Raw genomic sequence first — 17,278 nt, 5'->3', positions numbered from 1 at the left:
TGGTTTGGAAAATTATAAATAGATCATTTCAAACATTTTTAAGACGCACAAGATTGTATAATTACGAAACTTACCAGTTTCTCTGCAAAATATACAAGCATAACTTTGAAGAAAGACGCATGTTGATTAAAGCCCTTCTCACCGCATTTCTCTGCATGGTTGAAGACGATGGTAGATATGGTCATTTCTAAATAGCAATACATTCACTTGACTTAATGTTTATCCACAAAATTTTATCTGATTAATGCTCAAAAGAATATGTACCATCACCAAGAGAGGGTCTTGTCAACGGCGAATGATCTAGCATGAACCTGTATATCATCAAAAATCATAATGTGATGTACTATTGTATATCATCAATAAAGACCAGCATGAGCATAAAGGTTTTGCAATAATTATATCATCAAAAATTGTCAGATAGTGTTCTCTAATAACAAAAATTGTAAAGCTCATCAAATGCATGATAATAAGTCATGTTGCAAAAATACGTCCCTTCCGATTATATCCTGTACCCGCTATGTGCATGCAAAAACCATGTTGCCAAAAAAAAACGTTCATCAATAGACTTGCATTTTCAACACATCCTTAATATACATGTAACAAACTTAATCATTAAGGTTTAATGATCATTGTTCGAAATGAAATGCATGATAAAAAAATAAGGCACCATTAAAGACCTACTACTCAAGTGTGCCTAAAGGGTCATCTCTTTGTTTAAGAGTATCCAGTATTGCTTCATGATCAGCAGTAGTCACTATCCATAGCTCTTTGGTCTTTTGTTTTGCTTGATGCTTCAACAACTTGACATTTGTAGCTGTAATAAGGTGTGAATACATTATAATGGTTTTGTGTCTCTCATAGTCTTCAAATGCAGGTATGCCATTCTTTCTAATCATGTATGTTCGCAACCAAGTTCCCACAACAACAACTGAACCTGTAGGATATGTGAACCCATCATCATCTGTCACTAGTTGTGTTAGCTTTTGTTTTCCCTGTACACATCATGCCAACCAATATTCTGATCTCTCTTCATTCCCTTGCGGTGCAACAACTGCAAAAACATGTCCTGGCTATACAAGATCTGATAGATGATCATACTCAAGTGAACTTTCCATGTCATCGTTTGACAAGGATATTGTTTGAGATAAAGGAGTTAGATAGTGGGGAACCCACATATCAACCCACTCACTTGACTCGCACTGATCCCAATCACATCGAACACAACTCTGACAAAAACAAGCCAACGCCCGTGTCCAAATGGTCCATGTACTTGCATCTAAGCTGAGAAATGAATGCATTTTTGAAGAATCTTTAATTGTTTGACAATCCAATCTATCTCCCACTATTCCCTCCTCAACCAACCAAAAGAATCTGCTCACTACTGAATCAAGATTACCTCCATGTGACAATGTTGAACTACACCAATCAACAATATAAAGTGCATCAGAGAAATTTGCACCTGAAATCCTCAATTGCTCCTTAACTAGAGCTCTCTTCAAACATGCACCTGCTCCATCATGCTCTCCCTTTCCATGCCCTGCCTAAAAAAAACACCAAATATGAGGTTTATGCCTCTCCACATGCATTCTACTCAACCAATAAAACATACGGGCATTCTTGAATTGACCCGTACAGTTATCTGACCATATTATATGCTGGTCAATTGCAATATTTTTCTCATGCAAGAAACCAAAAAAATTCTCGAAAGAATGTTGCACATACTTGGAGGAGTGTGATCTATCATCACTCATATAAAAATGATACTCCCTAATTATCTTCCTATCCTCTTCTGTACTATTAGGAGCATGTCTATATGTAATGTGAACAAAAATAGCAATCTGGATTGAATTGTAGTACTGAGACTATACCTCATTCTGTGGTTGCAATGTATAGTTCTCTGCAAAATCAACCACTGATACAATAGTGCCAATCGAGAAAGAGTTCTTACACATCCTAAACTATTGATCCAACCACTGAGACCTATGGGTGTGCCTTGCATACTTGTAGAAAAGATTTTCCTTAAAATCCAAAATAAAATCAGCAATACTCACTTCTCTTGAGATTAATTCGCATCTAGAACCTTCACCTCCACTCTTCAAATTATATTTCACTATCTCGTATCTTTTTTTCTCAACATAATTATTTCCAAACTCATGTTCGCTGCCCTCATGAAAACATGAAACAAACTTTGACAACCCACCGCATTCTAAGCACTTCTCGTTCAAACAATCATTTCTATAGAAATAGAAGCCATCATCTCTAGTGCATAAAAATAGATCTTGCAAGTCTCTTGATGATATCGAAAATAGCATTGCACCACACTCCTGCAACATCTCATTAGTATGCATCGTAGAACGAATATGACATAAAATTTCATGGTACATTGAAAAATCCACATGGTACTTGCAACAACAAGTTTTGCAAATCTTAAAAGGAACACAATAAAATGGTTTCAAAGATTCAAAGGCCCTTTGTGATATTTGCAAATTTGGATGTAATTCACAAAAAAAATTGTACAACATTGTTTGGCTTGATTCCAAGAAATGTTTGGGATGCGATGTGCGGTCTCGGTTGCCGATTCTTAATTTCAAAACGTCCTTTACATTGGGTGACACTCTAGAATTAGAGTTCCAAAATTGTTGAATCTCTTCCTTCACATTGTCAGTCAACTTTCTATCAACACGTGGAAGCCTCCCACCAAATGCCCATGTATCTTGTTGAAGTGGATCGTCAAGTCTTTGTCTTCATGCAAGTGCTCTATCCAAAGTTTTACGGTTTATGTTAAAATCAACACAATTTTGTCTCATTTGATGAGCCTTCCTCAATTGATGGCTTACTAAGGAGGTTGTAATCACTCTTTGAGCAGCTCTCTTACTTTGGTATTCTTTCCAATAGAATTGAGAGCGTTAAATATATTTTTTGCAATAAAAGAATTTCTCTCCATCTTCTTGTTCATATGAATCTTCAATTTTTTTAGCAATGGTCTCATCTTTATCATCTTTAGCAATTGAACAAAGAGTTGGCATTGCTCGGTCAAAGTCTTATTGCTAAAATTTTGGTTGAAAAGTTGTGTAGCCCACAACTGAACGGTTCTTGTTGACCTCTTGCCTTCAAGATTCACAATAATGTTCTCATCGATTTCAAATAACCATTTTGGGGTTCTTGAAGGTCTTGGATTTGGAATTTGTCTTTCATCCATGAGAGGGTCTTCATTTCTAAAGTAATTAGGTGTTACATATGGTTAACTTGGTTGAGAAATTCCACCTTCAATGTTAAAGTTTTCCACATTTTCACCTCCTATGTCAAAATTTTCCACATGTTGAGTATTTTCATTATCACTTTCAACATTTTCAAAATTTTCAATATTTTCACTTTCAAAATCTACATTTTCATTTTCAATAACTTGTGGCACATTTTCAAATTCAATTTCCTCTTCAGTTGAAGTAACATTAGCAACATTTAACATAACTTGTCTTCTCCTCCTATGACATTATCTATCTCTTTCTCTATACACTTCAATTTGGTCATTTGAAAGTTTTCTTTTGCATTTAGACTTCCAACAACCACTACTCCCCATTTCCCTCCACACATGCTCCTTCGTGATTGACAATGTAAGTTTTCACTTTAAGAATCTCCCAAAAGCATAAATTTGTCTCTAGCTATCTGAAAACCCGTGATCCTCAATAGAAAATAGAATATATGCAGACTATGGGCCGTTGGAATCTACAGAATGGCCCACAAACCCTTTTTTCCTCGGTTTTTTGTACAAAAATCAGATATCAGATAAAATTTGTGATCCCCAAAAAAATTCCCGTTGCTGCCATTTATTTAATAAACTGCCACATTTTAGAAATCTGATATTCAATTATATCAGATTTTATTAGTCATATTTTAGAGAGAGAGAGAGAAGGAGAGGGAGAGAGGGAGAAAGAGAGAGAGGAGGAGAGGGAGAGAGGGAGAAAGAGAGAGAGAGAGAGAGGAGGAGGAGAGAGAGAGAGGGAGAGAGAGAGAGAAGGAAGGGGAGAGAGAGAGAGATGACCCTGTAAGACACAATATGACCCCTTAGGACACAATATGACCCAAAGCAACCCAATATGGTGTCATTAGGGATCATATGGTGTCCTAAGAGGTCATAAGGGTTCATGGGACACCATATGACCCCTATGGACAACCTATGACCCCTAACGACACCATAGGACCCCTTAAGATGCCAAATCATGTCATTAGGGGTCATATTGTGTCCTACGACCCTGTAAAACACAATATGACCCTTAACGACATGCTTTGGTGTCTTAAGGGGTCTTATGGTGTTGTTAAGGGTCATACGGTGTCCATAGGGGTCATATGGTGTCTTGGGACACCATAGGACCCCTTAAGACACAATATGACCCCTTAGGACACAATATGACCCAAAGCGAACCAATATGGTGTCATTAGGGGTCATATGGTGTCCTAAGAGGTCATAAGGGTTCATGGGACACCATATAACCCCTATGGACACCCTATGACCCCTAATGACACCATAAGACCCCTTAAGACACCAAATCATGTTGTTAGGGGTCATATTGTGTCCTACGACCCTGTAAGATACAATATGACCCCTAATGACATGATTTGGTGTCTTAAAGGGTATTATGGTGTTGTTAGGGATCATACAGTGTCCATAGGGGTCATATGGTGTCTTGGGACACCATAGGACCCCTTAGGACACAATATGACCCAAAGTGACCCAATATGGTGTCATTAGGGGTCATATGGTGTCCTAAGAGGTCATAAGGGTTCATGGGATACCATATGACCCCTATGGACACCCTATGACCCCTAACGACACCATAAGACCCCTTAAGACACCAAATCATGTCATTAGGTGTCATATTGTGTCCTACAACCTCATAAGACACAATATGACCCTTAACAACATGCTTTGGTGTCTTAAGGGGTCTTATGGTGTCGTTAGGGGTCATACGGTGTCCATAGGGGTCATATGGTGTCTTGGGACACCATAGGACCCCTTAGGACACAATATGACCCCTTAGGACACAATATGACCCAAAGAGAACCAATATGGTGTCATTAGGGGTCATATGGTGTCCTAAGAGGTCATATGGCTTCATGGGACACCATATGACCCCTATGGACACCCTATGATCCCTAATGACACCATAAGACCCCTTAAGACACCAAATCATGTTGTTAGGTGTCATATTGTGTCCTATGACCCCGTAAGACACAATATGACCCCTAACAACATGATTTGGTGTCTTAAGGGGTCCTATGGTGTCGTTAGGGGTCATATGGCGTCCATAGGGGTCACATGGTGTCTTGGGACACCATAGGACCCCTTAGGACACAATATGACCCCTTAGGACACAATATGACCCAAAGCAACCCAATATGGTGTCATTAGGGGTCATATGGTGTCCTAAGAGGTCATAAGGGTTCATGGGACACCATATGATCCCTATGGTCACCATATGACCCCTAACGACACCATAGGACTCCTTAAGACACCAAATCATGTCGCTAGGGGTCATATTATGTCCTACGACCCCGTAAGACACAATATGACCCCTAACAACATGATTTGGTGTCTTAAGGGGTCTTATGGTGTCGTTAGGGGTCATACAGTGTCCATAGGGGTCATATGGTGTCTTGGGACACCTTAGGACACAATATGACCCCTTAGGACAGAATATGACCCAAAGTAACCCAATATGGTGTCATTAGGGGTCATATGGTTTCCTAAGAGGTCATAAGGGTTCATGGGACACCATATGACCCCTATGGACACCCTAGACTCCTAACGACACCATAGCACCCCTTAAGACACCAAATCATGTTGTTAGGGGTCATATTGTGTCCTACGACCTCGTAAGACACAATATGACCCCTAACGACATGATTTGGTGTCTTAAGGGGTCTTAAGTTGTCGTTAGGGGTCATACAATGTCCATAGGGGTCATATGGTGTCTTGGGACACCATATGACCCCTTAGGACACAATATGACCCAAAGCAACCCAATATGTTGTCATTAGGGGTCATATGGTGTCCTAAGAGGTCATAAGGGTTCATGGGACACCATATGACCCCTATGGACACCATATGACCCCTAACGAAATGATTTGGTGTCTTAAGGGGTCCTATGGTGTCCCAAGACACCATATGACCCCTAACAACACCATAGGACCCCTTAAGACACCAAATTATGTCGTTAGGGGTCATATTGTCTCTCTCTCTCTCCCTCTCCTCCTCCTCTCTCTCTTTCTCTCTCTTTCTCTCTCTCTCCCTCTCCTCTCTCTCTCTCTCTCTCTCTCTCTCTCTCTCTCTCTCTCTCTCTCTCTCTCTCTCTCTCTCTAAAATATGACTAATAAAATCTGATATCCGATTTAATCGGATATCGGATTTCTGCCATGTGGGAGTTTACCAAATGAATGGCGGCAATGGGAAATTTTTTGGGGACCACAAATTTTTGTACTAAAATCCGATATCCGATTTTATCCAATATCCGATTTTATCCGATATCCGATTTTTGTAGTCAAATTTTCAAATTTCAAATTTTGGCTCGGGAATGCTTTGGTATTTGGCTTGGAAGTGATAAGCATGGAAAGTCAACTGAAAAAATGTGTTTTTCAGTATTCCTTGATTTTCTAGACTTTACATTGGTGGCTGACGACTTTTTTTGTAACCAAAATTGATAAAACAAAAAGGGTTTTTTAAGGACGTTCCCAGCATTCCAAAAATATAAGGCTTGTCTTATTTTGACTTTAATAAATAATTATTATTTATTTTCTAATTGAATTCTGACAATAGTCCTAATTGATATACTGATTGAAAAACACTCATAACTTTCTGTAGCGTCCTAAAATTGTGACACTTGCAATTTTGACTGCATTTTGGTCTTCACGATGGCGATGCAACACGCAACCTGAATGGAGACCCCGAAACTTGCTCACGACACTGAAAACTGCATTTTTCAAGCACCCTGGCCTGAACCTCCTTGCACCCTGCTGTCCCGGGAGGTGGGACCAGAGCGCCCAGCGCCCTGGTCCCTGGGTCCTATTTTGGGCCCGGTCTCCTAAGGGGTCTCGGGTCTTTTTGTTTGCAATTTGGAAATTAACTTTCCTGGTCGGCCTAAGGTCGGGAAAATCAGTCTATCAGCCCTAAATGACAAGTATATAAACTATATTTTTTCTCTCTCATTTGGCATGAAGAGGAGATATGTGTACAAGCGTGGAAATTATACTCAAGCATTCAAGCATTCAAGCATTCCTTCAAGCAATTGATCATTTCAAGTCTCCATTCAAGGATAAGTGTTGCATTCAAGTCAAGGATTCAACCATTGAAGAGGAGATCACATACTACATGCTACAACATACAACATACAACATCTATACCTTCGCACATAAGGATACAAACATCCTTAGAACAAGGTATTAGTACTTGTTTTACAGTCATTTACATTTATAGCTCTTGCTCATTTCTTGGTTAATTCCAAAACCGGGGTTTGACCTAAAGGCAAACCCCTAATCCCTAACCCCCCAATCGTCTTCGCTTTTCTGTGTGTAGGTTGTAGGTACGCGGCTGAAATTGAAGATCTGGAATCCTTGTGCAGAGACGAACAGATCCCCCTTCGTTTCGCGGATTTTTCGGAGGACCATGGCGCCGGGCGCCATCGTCCCGACAACTTTTGCTCAAATTTGCAGGACAGCACCGTATCGACATTTTACTGCTAATTCCAGGTCCGCAGCTTCATCCTATAATCCGAACTCAATTTATAAGCAAATCTTTGTCACTTTCTATGCATGCTTAGCTTAATTCTCCTATCAACATTCTTTACAAAAGAGGGTAGCCTTGCTGTCTTAACCCTTGAAACACATTTAGCATCCAATCTTGCATTGCGTGGGATTGGATCTTGTGGGTTTCAACCCCTCTTTTGAATGTAAAGTCTCTCCCCTAAGTGAAAACCATCGAATCCTAGCGAACCCCCCTTCTCTCTCCTCGGAGTTGGAAGAGGGGAGAACAACTAGGGTTCGATCGCGATTTTCCGCTTTACACTTTCAAACGGTATAACATTTTTTGAAACCAAAATATGCGTCACATCCTATGCTTCATCTACTATAGGGAAAAATTAAAAAAAATTAAATTTCATAAGGTTTTGACCAAGTTAAGGTGGTCAGACGTAGGAGTTTCTGAATTTCTGAAAATTGGTAGTAAAAAAATCATAAATAATTATTTAATTTATAAAAAATTAAAAAAAAATATGTGTCACATCCGGACATGAGTCTAATACTTATATTATAAATATTATAAAAAAATATTAAGATTTTATTGTGATTAGGGTGGTCAGACATACATCTACTTATTTTTTTCCTGAAATTTTAGTACCATTGCATTGAAATTTGAAATTTTCATCAAATAGGATTTTTTTTTTTCCAAAAAACAACTAGTAGCTTAGAAACTACATTCAATTTTCTATATATTCTCTTCTTACATATTTTAAAAGTAATGTTCATAACTTATTCAAATTTTCATGTCAAGTTGCATAACTTTGATTTTCTGAAATTTCATTGCCACTTAAGGTCCTGTTTTGGCACACCATGATCCTGCACATACCCTAGTAGAATATATTAGATCTTCTAGTTTATGGAGATTCACAACTAGTAATCCACCAAACTAATTATGGATATTAGAATAAGGATGATAAGCTTCTACCCTACAAAAGGATGGTTGATGATCTTAAGGGCAATTTTCAAAATATCATAATTGATCAACTTCCATGAGCTCAGAATAAATAGCTAATATAATGGCCACCATTGGATCCCTCTTGTATATCATCTTAGATAGTCCCAGGTATGAATTCATAGTTGAACAACTTCTACAACTAGCCTTTGAGACATCACACATAGAAATGGTGTGCAACATTGTTGGATATCAATCACCTTGGTACCATGACATCCATGCCTATCTTAAAGATATTACCCTCCCTCAAAAATATCCCACAACAACCACCAAAACCTTATTTGTTATTGTGTCCAATTTACCCTTATAGGAGACATTCTATATCATCGTGGCTATCATGACATACTTTCTTGGTGTTTAGATCTGAATGAAGCTAATCTTGAGATGAAAGAAGTACATTCCAATACTTGTGGTGCTCATATGAGTGGATATGTTCTTGCCAAACAACTCTTAAGAGTGGGTTACTACTAGCCCACCATGGAACATGATTGTTGTGAGTTTGTCAAGAAATGTGTACCTTGTCAGTAGCACGAAGACTTGATTCATGTTCTGGCATAGGATTTGCTACCTATTGCAACACCATGGCCTTTTCTACATGGGCCCTTGACCTTGTTGATAAGATCCATCTTCCCTCCTTAGATGGACACAAGTTTATCATTGCTGCCATAGAATATTTCACCAAGTGGGTGGAAGCCATTCCCCTCACCCTTACTATTGGTGTCTAGGTGTCCATGTTCATCCTTTATCATCTCATTTTCCGCTATGGGATCCCTTCCACCATCATTACTAACAATGGAACCCCTTTTAAAGCCCAACCCATGCGTGATATTTGCTCCACCTTCCATATCCAACATCGTTGGTCTACACCATATTACCCACAAGGGAACGACCAAGTCGAGGAAACTAATAAAATATTGCTCCATATCCCAAAGAAAGTTGTCAATGAAACTGGTCGTGACTGGAGTCTCAATATTAATCCTTCCCTTTAGGCTTATCACACCAGCTTTTGGACTCCTACGGGATCCACCCCCTATTCCTTGGTATATGGTGCAGAGATGGCCTTACCAATTGAGGTTGTTTTTCCTTCGTTGCGCATCTCCCTAAAATATTTTGTTTCTGATGAAGACTACAGGGTAGCAAGGCTAGCACAGCTAGACCTTCTTGACGAACAACATCAAAAAGCCTATGATCATCTGCAAATATATCAGATCTACCTCAAGAGCAAATATCAAAAGAAAGTGCACCACCGTGAATTTGAAGTGAGTGATCTAGTCCTAATAGAAAACCCAAGAAATCAACAAGCCCGAGAAAAGAAAAGAAATTTCAAAGCTAATTGGCTTGGTTTAGTTGTGGTTATAGAAAAATATGGTTCAAGAGCATATCAGTTATCTACTCTAAAATGGGAGCCACTCACCGATCCCCTCAACATCTTGCACTTGAATAAATTTTATGCATAGTTCGTGACAGTGTATCTCATGTTTCAAAAATTGAAATACCAAAAAAAAAAAGGATGTGTCCAAATGGTGAAAACTTGACACACAGGTGCCTCAGACACGTACATATGGTGAAAACTTGGAAACACGCGCCGTCTGTACAAGAGGGTAGTTCCATTACCTTTTGGCCCTTGTTTTTGACTCTTCCTGGTGCGGTACCTATCATTACCCACCATTGCCTATCTTATTCTCACATGGTATCCTATGATACCCACACTTCCATCTTCATCTCTCTCACATTCATCTCCTTTTGGTGCGGTACCTTATGATACCCCCATCTCCATTCATCATCATCTATTTTGCCACCATTCGTTTCACCTGTACATAATTCTTGTGAATCCCTTTTCCTCACTTGATCTTTTGTGCAAAGTGTCATATGTATATATGTTTCCATGTATATGTGGTTCCTCCTATGCGTAGATTTGTCCTTGTCCCGCGTGTCAAGATTGCGTCCTCTTAGTTGGTTCTTCAACAGAGCTTTTGGTATCCTAACCTTTGCTTGGTTTCCAGGTCTTTTTGTTGGTCTTAGGTGTTTACCCATCTATCATCTGGTTGTTGCTTCGAGATATATCATTTTCACATCAGCAACACTTATCCATCTATATGTGTAGGATGTATCCTTCCTCTAGTCAGACATCATCGTTGATAATCATCCATTTGTCATCTTGTCGACAAAAGACATCTATGACACCATGTGTTGATTTTGGATTTTTTTTTCTTTGTTTATCTTTTAGAGCTCCTTGAATCCTATTTTCTCTTGGTTGCCATGATCTTTTATATCATGGTGCACTATGAATAACAAGGCTCGGGATGAGATCTTTCTTCTCTTTGGGTTTTGGCTAGCATGTCTTTTTGGAGGTGTTCCTTTGTTGTTCCCTCGTGAGGTCTCTGTCATCTCATGTTACATTGGGGCATGTCTTCTTGCTTGTGGTCATTCTAGCATTGTTTCCTACAGGGTCTCTATAACTCTGTGTGATGCTGGATTGGCCTGCGTGTCTGTGCATACATGTGAATCCATGCATTAGCTATGAAATTCCACCCTGGTTCTCCATACCTTGGTTGACTCATAGACAATTCTATATCAAAATAAGTGTTCACTACATGGTATCCCATTTTATGAGGATGTTCGCACTCCATAATTCTCCTTCATCTTCATTGCATCTCCTTTGCATTTGTTCCCTCCATTCCTCCTTGGAATATGCACATGTTCCCTTGTCTATTTCCTCCCTCTCCTGTCCAGCCTGGTTCTCCTGGAGCAATATCCATAGCATCCTGCATCACATATGAGTTAACACACAATCCATATCTATCATATCATATCATATCATATCACATGCATTACCTTATCCATAGAATCTTGTATCACACATGGGTTAGCATATAATCCATACATCCAATCACATAATATGCATCCATAAATCATATCATACATACATAATATCATCACATCTTGCATCACAAGTGAGCCAGTCAATGGCATATATCATACATCAAACACCCATGCACAACATCATCATAAAGCATAAACCATACATAACATATATCATGGCATCCATATATGCATCATAAATCTCATATAAAGCATCATATAGCGAAACCAAAATAAAATGTATATCATAAATATCATCATGGTCTCAAAATATATGTCAATACAAAAATGTACATGTATATCAATGTGTACATCATATGTTGTATCTAATCAAAAACTAAATTGAGAGCATACAATATTATAATGAATTATGATCACCTATCATGTTCATAAAACATGCATGAGGTGCAAAAAATGAATACAAGGCATATATATATACATCTCTATGTTCATTGTATGGTGTACCAAAATTTTCAAAACCTGCATCATCTGCATAATCCTCCATTGTAGGATGACTGGGCTAGTTCGTATCCCTATCCCTATGATCCTTGTGTGGATCTTGATCCTGATACTGATGTGTCCTCTGTTTGGGTCCTCCTACTCGATCCACCTGTACTATGGCTAGATCTGCCTGACCCCTTGCTAGATCCTCCACTACATGAGGAATTGGCTCCCTGAGCTCTGGGAGGTGGCATATACTACTCCCTCTGATCTGATGGTACGGCCTACTCATATCCTGCCCGATATCACCCTTCCTAATGAGAAAAGGCCCCTATCTTGGCCATCTGTCTCTCCAGCATGCCTATTAGTATCTCCCCCCTCCTCTACTAGATTCGGCCTATCTCCGAGCCTCATCCCTCTCCCTCTGGTAGCGGGCCATCATCTCCTCCGTCGTGCATGCTCTATGACATCCCTAGCTGCTATTGCCACGTCCCTCTCCTGAAGGAGCCTATCTCTCTTTGCCTATAGTTGTGCCCTGACACTCTCTGCTGCATCCCTCTCCTGATGTAGGTTGTCTCTCTCTGCAATGACATCCTATAATTGGTATTGAGCCCTATTCACTGTCTCCTCTAGAGCTCAAATTTGTGCTGCTAGATCTAGAGGTATTGATGAGACCTCTCATCTCTCCACCCTCCTCACCCTCCTAGCAGGTATCAACATCAATGATGTCCTGCCTCGACCCTGTCCCTCCTCCTGTCCCTTTGTAGGTCCCTATGCAGGCGGATCTACATTCATCGATATCACCTCATCTCCCCTGTCTCTTCTATCCCCCCTCTGTCCTTTCCTCTCCTCCTCTTTGGCGCTATCTGCCCACAACTAATCTAGACCTAGCTCAGATAACTACCTCTGCGACTGTCTTAATCGACCACCTGGCTAGCTGATATTGTCCAACCTTGCCTCCCCTAGTTCAAATCTATACCCTCCTAACACTGAGGGGCTCCAATCTTGTCCTACCAACTAGCCTAGGTCTCACCTCTGCCCACCAGGAACTGTAAGTTGCTATCACACTTGCATCTGCACTTCTCCCTCATTGATCCCATAGAACTGGAGCCAATCGAGTCCAACCATCGATGATACCTGCACTATCATGTAGTGAGGGCCCAAACTCTATTACCCTCTATTGGGTAACCCGCTAAAATTTGTGTGTTGCATCGGGCATATCCTGTACTCAACCAAACTGTCTCTACACTCGGTCTGGTCGATACATCTCTATGACATACTTCCACCTGCCGATGATATATCTTGTGGTGATCATATAAGGAATATGTCTCAGATCCTTTGGCCATCCCCGCGATATCCATATATGGTCTCCAGGTGATCATGTCCACTGTCAACCTATCAAATGTGACCCTCTAGTGGTCAATGTCGTCAGTGAGCTTGTACCTCAGACCCCCGTGCCAGTTGAATACCATAGGCGAGGCTACGTCTCTGTCCTGCCTACCCACTGGCTGCATGACAGTAATATGTTCCCATGCCCATACCTGTAATAATGTGACAAATCCAAAGCTTTGACCAAGATGATAGACTATATTATGGAGCTCTTTGTAAAGCTCCGCTAGCACCAAGGTACCCCAGGCCATTGGTCGGCTACCATCTAATGCCTTGATAATAATTGGGATCATCCCCAATAAAACTAGACTCTCTGCGATCTAGTAAGATATACCCACTCACTAGTGCGCAAATGAAGAAGTAGATCCGCCTCACAGCTGGTGCATGTGCCAATGATTTCTCTAATGATAATAGACCATGATGAAGAGGCGCGTCTGCACCTACTAGTCATCTCACAGCCTCTGCCTACGGGATCCTTTGGGCTATGCATCATGCCTCTCGTATTAGCAATTTGAATATATGATAAACATCCTCAAGAGTCATCATAATCTCTCCTGTAAGCAGGTGGAATGTGGTTGTCTCACTCCTTGATCTCTCAACCAAAGTTGTAACCATCATCATGTATGATCAAATATGGGGCATCTGTGCCACATATCCTAGACCGATTGCCTCGATCTGTGCCCAATCCACAACACTCAACTCTACTCTTAATCTCAAGATAGGAGACTATCTCTTTCGACTCATCAGGATATCAATGCTCCACTACACAATAAAACAACAATAGCTTGTCAACTTCTTGGCCTCGTTTCTTCCTCAGTCACCTTTCAACGACTTGTCTTGCCCCTTTTTCCTCTATCTTTTCTTTCCCCCATCTCCCTATCCACGGGTTCAGGAACCTGCTATTTCTTCTTTGGCAGGAATGCATTCCCACCACTCTTTTTAACGATCTCGTCGTAGCAGGATCAAATTCTCAAGGGTCTCCCATGGAAACCCTCTCTTCCCTTGTGGGAACGCAAACTCGTGCTAGCGGGAACGCGATTCTACACCCTTATCCTAACCCGATTCCCCTTTGCGAACCTGTTATTATGGTATCGTGATCCCGCACTTTCCTGCCACCAACCCTCTAGATATGATCCAGTGGGAACATGTTTCCTGGATCAATAAATGCTAAAAGCACAAGCAAAATCAAATCACAAGAGTGGTTTAAAGGGCCTACCTCATGCTCTGACGCTTAATGTCTCCTGAGGCTACGTACCATGTCTGCTCGGTGCCTCGTTCGCACTCCCTTTGCCATTTTGTGTGTGCGCAGTATGAGCTCAGAAATGCACTAAAAACAATATAAATCTCTCCGAGAGCTCCAATTTATAGCAATCAACTCATGCAAATGAGCATCCATAGGGCCTTTTTTTACCATATAAGGTGCTTGGTATGGCTCATTTCGATCGTTCTGGGCCCTCCAGACTGTTTTTAGCATATCTTATCACTTGATGCTCCTTTTAGGATGTCGTCTTTGCCTCTTGCTTCTATTTCTCATCCTCTTCTTTTCGATCCACTAGGGCAATTTTTCTTTCGAGATGCCACTCGGGCCCCATTTCCTATGCACCCTCTCGAGGGAGCACCCCTTCCCTCGTCCTTCATCTTTTCGTTAGTAAGGCCTGGGGCATTTTTCTTGCTTCGCTTTTTCTCCCTCAGGTCGCAGGTGTTTTATTTTCTTCACACCGACGCTAGTGTAGCGCCACCGCGAAGAGGGGCAAAATGTAGACACCTAAATTTGACTAATTAATTTAATCAAATTTAAATCCTATTCTTCTAATTAATTAATTAATTCATAATTAATTCCCCAATCCATTTCCTCTTAGCTAATTAATCAAATTGATTAATTACCTTCTTCACCCCTCTTGGTTAATTGATTTAATTAATCATATTGCCCTTTTCCCAAGCCTATGATTAAATTAATTTCATTAATTAATCAAATTTTAATCCCATTTGAGCACATGGCTCCTAACCTTAACCCCCCATCTAGCTTAACCCTTGTCCTAACCCTAGGGTGATAACTAACCTTATCTATCCTAACCTCCTGACCAACCTTATCCTATCCCTCCTAACCTCCATGTATGCACATCCTAACTAATTTCCTAAATATTAAGAAATATCCCTTATTTTGGGGTCGCTTTCCCCAAAATAAACATGTGTCCCTAAGGACACATGTCACTCCCTTCCTAGACATGTGTCCTTCCAGACACATGTCATTCTTCTTTGAGACAAGTGTCTCACCCTCACATCCCTTCTCCTTCCTCCTTTCTTCTATTTAATCCCTCCACTTTAGACCAAATGAATCCATCTTCATTCCATGCATCGTTACTCTGCAGAAATCGAGCATTCGAAGCTACATCACATGAGTACACATCTAATCCGAGAATAATCAAATTAAAGTGGGAATGGTGGTTTTCTTGGTTTATCATTTTATTCTTTGTTTTAGTTTTATCATTCTAATCCTGAGGTGTTTGAGTTTAATGGCTTGTTTGATTGTTTTCTTTGTTATTTCAATTATTTAGTTTAGCTTGCATATTTTCCCTCACACAATAATAAAACAAAAAAATCCATTAAATGTAGCTATCTTGCAATACATGTTAATCTATTTTTAGTATAATAAGATTTTTAATACCTATCCTTTCCTACACATTTTTCATAGATTTATTTTTAAACTTGTTATTCCAAATGTCCAATTAAAACAATTTTCCTCCTACAAAGCACCTATGTAGTTCTTGGTAGGGACTAAATCTCTGCTCTTTTATTTTTCCCTACTATATATAGCCTAAATGACATCCTTAATAAATAGTTTATTATATTTTTTATTATTCAAATATTTATTTGAAAATTTGGGAATAGATTCAAATAATTTAGGAATAGGATCATATCATATACCAACCAACTATTAATTAGAGGGATTTGAAAATGATATTAAATTAATATGTAAGGCGGTTCACTATATGGAATACCATTTTATAAAATTGTAGGATTATAATAGAAGGTCATCAATATCATAAGATTATTGGAATGGAATCTCACCATGTAGGGAGTGAGCTATAGATACCTATTGGTCCTTAATTTGAGGATCTAAATTTTATCAAGTAATTATTCAACACTACAAATTTATACAATTGCCATAAAATTATCTTTTATTGTATATGTTGACCATGTTATAACACATTTTCAAGAGTGATTTGACAATGCTATAACAACTAGTTCTTTCCAAGAGGGGGGAGCATAAGTAATATAATGAGATTATAAGACTATATTAGAATGAAATTTCATCATGTACCAAGGAATCAAAGATAGTTATAGATCTTCACTTGATGGATGTTAATTTTGTAAAAAAAAAAATTTGTATTAAACAATGTGTTTTTTTAGATCAACATTTTAGATCACACTATGTGTTTTTAGATTGACATTTTTTATCACACTATGTGTTTTTAGATTGACATTTTGGATCACACTCAGTGAACCACCATCAAAAGGAGGAAAAAAGAACATTAATTATTCCAAACAAAGATTATACTACAAATTTCTAATATGCATTGTTCATACAATTATGAACACAAATAATATTGTTAACATTCATGTCAATCAAACATGTTAGATAATACATTCTCACAATTGAATTGATGAGTCGATTTCTAAAATTTCTATTAAATCTATCACATGATTCATCTCACTTAATATCTAGCATTCCACTAGATATCTTATATTTTAATCAATATTTTTCTTTTTTAGAAAACTTTTAGAAAGCTTAATTATAAACTTTTAGCAATATACTTTTTAAAATACATACAACAAATTAAATGT

At 39.2% G+C, this 17,278-nt stretch overlaps 1 pseudogene; it reads right to left on the bottom strand.

Annotated features, from left to right (window-relative positions):
• Positions 1-13,683, bottom strand: part of LOC131875069 (phospholipase A1-Igamma1, chloroplastic-like) — a 35,677-nt pseudogene extending 21,994 nt beyond the window's left edge.
• Between the last annotated feature and the right edge of the window lie 3,595 nt (positions 13,684-17,278).

This window comes from Cryptomeria japonica, chromosome 4 (assembly GCF_030272615.1).
Source record: "Cryptomeria japonica chromosome 4, Sugi_1.0, whole genome shotgun sequence".
Classification (NCBI taxonomy): domain Eukaryota; kingdom Viridiplantae; phylum Streptophyta; class Pinopsida; order Cupressales; family Cupressaceae; genus Cryptomeria; species Cryptomeria japonica.
This window is presented reverse-complemented; position numbering and strand designations above follow the sequence as displayed.